The sequence below is a fragment of the Chiloscyllium plagiosum genome, chromosome 3, assembly GCF_004010195.1.
Source record: "Chiloscyllium plagiosum isolate BGI_BamShark_2017 chromosome 3, ASM401019v2, whole genome shotgun sequence".
NCBI lineage: Eukaryota > Metazoa > Chordata > Chondrichthyes > Orectolobiformes > Hemiscylliidae > Chiloscyllium > Chiloscyllium plagiosum.
Window position 1 is genome coordinate 13,771,588 of NC_057712.1, and position 4,401 is coordinate 13,775,988.

The window sequence follows — 4,401 nt, forward strand, 5'->3', positions numbered from 1 at the left end:
TATCCCCACCCCCACCCTCCTCTAGCTTATCTCTCCACGCTTCAGGCTCTCTGCCTTTATTCCTGATGAAGGGCTTTTGCCCGAAACGTCGATTTCGAAGCTCCTCGGATGCTGCCTGAACTGCTGTGCTCTTCCAGCACCACTAATCCAGAATCTGGTTTCCAGCATCTGCAGTCATTGTTTTTACCTACTCTTTGGAGTGTCAGCGTGGACTAGTTGGGCCAGAGGGCCTGTTTTCAAACTGTAGGGATTCTAATTTTAGTCAATGTGGGGGTGCTTATTCATTTAGGAGACAGTGAGGTCTGCAGATGCTGAAGATCAGAGTTGAGATTGTGGTGCTGGAAAAGCACAGCAGATCAGGCAGCATCCTAGGAGCAGAAAGCAGAATAACCTGCTGCTGACAAACTTTTAAAGTTTCTGTACACTCAACCACTTGTGTTCGCTGCTTATCAGCAAGATCAACAACTTACTTTGATCAAAAACCCTAGAATAACGCAATATGTGCCTACAAGGGGAAAAGTTGAGAGATTAGCCAGTATATATTTGGATGAGGTGGACATGAAGAGAATTATATTATACTAAAGTGCTAATTCTGTGTTACTCTTTCCATGGATATTGCCAAGTCTGTTGAGTCTCTGCTTTTTCTGCTTTTATTTAAGACTTCCAGCATCCACAGTATTTTGCCTTTAAAGAGACAGATAACTGTGAACATACTTCTATGTTGCTTAGTTAAAAATCACACAACACCAGGTTATAGTCCAACAGGTTTAATTGGAAGCACACTAGCTTTCGGAGCAACGCTCCTTCATCAGGTGATTGTGGAGGGCTGAAGGAGCGTCACTCCGAAAGCTAGTGTGCTTCCAATTAAACCTTTTGGACTATAACCTGGTGTTGTCTGAGTTTTAACTTTGTACACCCCAGTCCAACACCGGCACCTCCGAATCTATGTTGCTTGTTAGACACAGCAATCAACCACGTGTTATAGTGACCACTATCTGCTTGAAAGTAGATGGTCTGATCCAAGAGTGTTTGCCAATGTCATGGGAAACAAAACGTTTCACAAACGTCAGCTTGAGCCCAGTCTCCGCATACCACTGAACATTACTAAATTCTCTCTTGCTGATGATGGCAATTGCCTGACACTTCTATTTCTCAGTATTACTTGTTACTTCTCATCTCAAGTTTAAGTGCTGTCCAAGTCTTCCTGCACATGGGCAAAGGCCCCTTCACAATCTCAGGTGTTGCAAAAGGTGCTGGACATTGCACAATCGTTCATGAGTTTTTGTGATAGACAAGTAATAATTTGATTAGATTAGACTCCCTACAGCATGGAAATAGGCCTTTTGGCCCAACAAGTCCACACCCCCCCTCCGAAGAGCAGCCCACTCAGACCCATTTCCCTCTGACTAATGCACTTTAGCATGGCCAATTCACCTGATCTGCACATCTTTGTGACTATGAGAGGAAACCCACGCAGACACAGGGAGAATGTGCAAACTCCATAGAGAGTCGCCCGAGGCTGGAATTGAACCTAGGACCCCGGTGCTGTGAGGCTGCAGTGCTAACCATCGTGCCACCCCTTAAAAGCCTACTGCACCTGGTATTCACAGGCAGTCTCCCATCCAAGTACTAACCAGGCCTGAGTCTGCTTAGCTGCCAAGATCAGATGAGATCCGGCTTGACCAGACTAGCATGGCCGCAGGCTACAATCAGGGGGTCCATTGTTACATAGGATGCTTTTGATACCTCAAAATCAAACTTATGTTAGCAGCTAGCTAGGGCCCTATTCATTGGCTTCATTAGACTGATCTTGTGTCATGTGGGAATGTAAGAATTGCCAAATGTAAATTGACCATGTAAATTTACTGTGGTAGACCATAGTTAAGAACCATTTGCAGACTTCATACCTAATACATCATGGAAGGGAAACTCATTTAGTTGCTCCAGTTCAATGGTAACTTTGAGTGCAAAATGGAGTTTGTTTAACTGTGTAAACCATGAAAACAGGGTAATCTACTCATCTACAAAGGGGATACATGTTTTGTATTGAACACTGCATTGTGCATTTTGTCCATGTAAAGCTACAATATCCATGTACCAACAGAATGAATTAAGAGCAAGAATAAATGAATGCATTCTGAAGTCTCCTTGCAGTTTCTTCTAAAGGACTTCAGAGACTCAGCAAGTCAGTCATATTTATGTACACAGTAGGTAGGTTAACATTTCATATTTACACCTTTCAGATACATTAAAAATAAAATGTACTTATCTGAATTGCATTCTTAGTGGGTAATAATGAAACTAGTCAGATCTTCTAAGTGTTTTCATGATTCTGTCATAAAATTTAAACACCGTTGGATTTATATGGCACAGTCACAAATATGTATCAGAAATCTAGTGGTTTTCCAGTACATGGTTATGCAATTTCTCCAAGGTTTCCATAATATCAGGAGAAAATGTGGAAGTTCCCGGTGCAAATTTTTAGCTTACACTCATTACTGCAATGGGATATGAATAAATCATGCTATTTTATTGGGTGAGCTTAAACCAGAATACAATATGCTTCCTTAATTAGCAAAATTATCAGATTGATACATGGATTTTGTAGCTTTTTGTTGGTCCGTTGCCATAGTCTCACCAGACTACTTTCTTATTAAACAGAGAAGCGACTGGTGGTGATTTAACCTGAGGGCCACCAGACCATAGGGGCTGCTCTCTCATTAAAGAGAAGCGACTGGTGGTGATTTAATCTGACTGCTACCAGACCTCAGGCAAGGGAAGAGTTTGAGAAGGCAAGTCCTTCATGGCAACCTCAAACCAGTGATGGGAACTGAACCCACGCTGTTGGCATCACACTGCTCTGCAAACCACCAATCCAGCCAAGCTTTATGTGGAAAAATGCACAATGCAATGCTCAATACATAATGCGCTGCTCAACACATTAATTCTCTTCTTCATACATGAGAGGAATACTAACTTTTCACTAAAATGGAACAATCCAATGAGGTACCCTTTCTTGATGTGTTATGTAAGAAGTATGAAAATGGTTCTTAACTATGATCTACTGAAAGTCAAACTGATGAAAGGCATATGGGAAATTTATGTCACAATTGTCATGAACATTTCAAAGGCAAGCAATTAAACTCTACGGGATTTAATGAAAAGCACACTCATGCAGTGCCATGGCAACAACAATGAGGAAAATGAACCACAGCACTGTGCAATTCTAAAGGCTGGCCTGAGCTGGAGCAACAGCGCCATCATATGGCATGCCAGGACATTTCTCAAACATTTTCCATTACTCCAGTTGGGTCAGTAAGGAATCCACAAGGTCCATGTACTGGTCTGAGCCCACTCACTTCCACTTCAAGGAATCTCAGCAGAATTAATAGGAAGAACGATGGTGCGTGTGACTGAGACGCCAATGATGAGAAATCATTTTCCAAGGTGGAGAATTTAAAGTCAGGCTCCACATTCATTTTCGTTTTCAGCCCCACAAATGTGCACTTTTGCAATTACCTGTATATGTTGTAACAGTAGCGGGCTAATAAAGAAGGAAATTGTTGCTGTTTGATCCTCTAATGATATGTGCCATGCGGATGGCCTGTTTGCGTGACCTGAGGATGACTCCTGGCCTGTTCTTTTCTTTGACCTCAGCTGTGGTGCTTTTCCACTTTTTCCATTGGGACCTCCAGTTGATTCTCTCCCATGGTTAACCATTTGATCTTTCACATACAGTGTACAGAACCAGCTGAGTGCACCTCTTGATAAGACCATCCTTTTACAAATATTATTGATCAATCCAGTCAGACATCTTAAACACACATCTAGTGTAGGTGGGATTTGAACCTGTACCTCCTCAACCAGATGTAGTGACTCTGCTGCTGTGCCACCAGACTGCCTTTAGTACTCTTTTAATAACCAATTTTAACCAATGTCAATTTAAATGCATCACCCTCTGCATGAACAAGTCACCCCTCAGGTCTTTTTCAAACATTTCCCCTCTCATCTTAAACTGGTGTCCTCTAGTTTTGGATTCCCAAGCCATAAAGATCTTAGCTATTCACCTTATCCATGTGCCTCATGGTTTAATAAACCTCTGTAAGGTTACCTCTCAGCCTCCAACACTCCAGAAAAGAAAGCACCAGCCTATTCAGCCTCTCTCTAAAAATCAAACCCTCCGACCCCTGGGATTGAAATACTGTACAAGTATAGCACTGTATTCCTAAGTGAAAGCTGGCAGAATAAAGTGCAAATATAAATATGAAAATAATACAACAGGTTGCTTTTCAGACTGTGACCAGTGGTGTGCCACAAGGATTAGTGCTTGTGCAGGGTCCACTGTTTTTTTGTCATTTACTTAAATTATTTGGATGTGAACATAGTAGGTATGTTTAGAAT

General features: G+C 41.9%; 1 pseudogene; it reads right to left on the reverse strand.

Moving 5' to 3' along the window:
• Positions 1 to 1,585: 1,585 nt before the first annotated feature.
• Positions 1,586 to 1,704, reverse strand: LOC122548694 (annotated as a pseudogene).
• Positions 1,705 to 4,401: the final 2,697 nt, after the last annotated feature.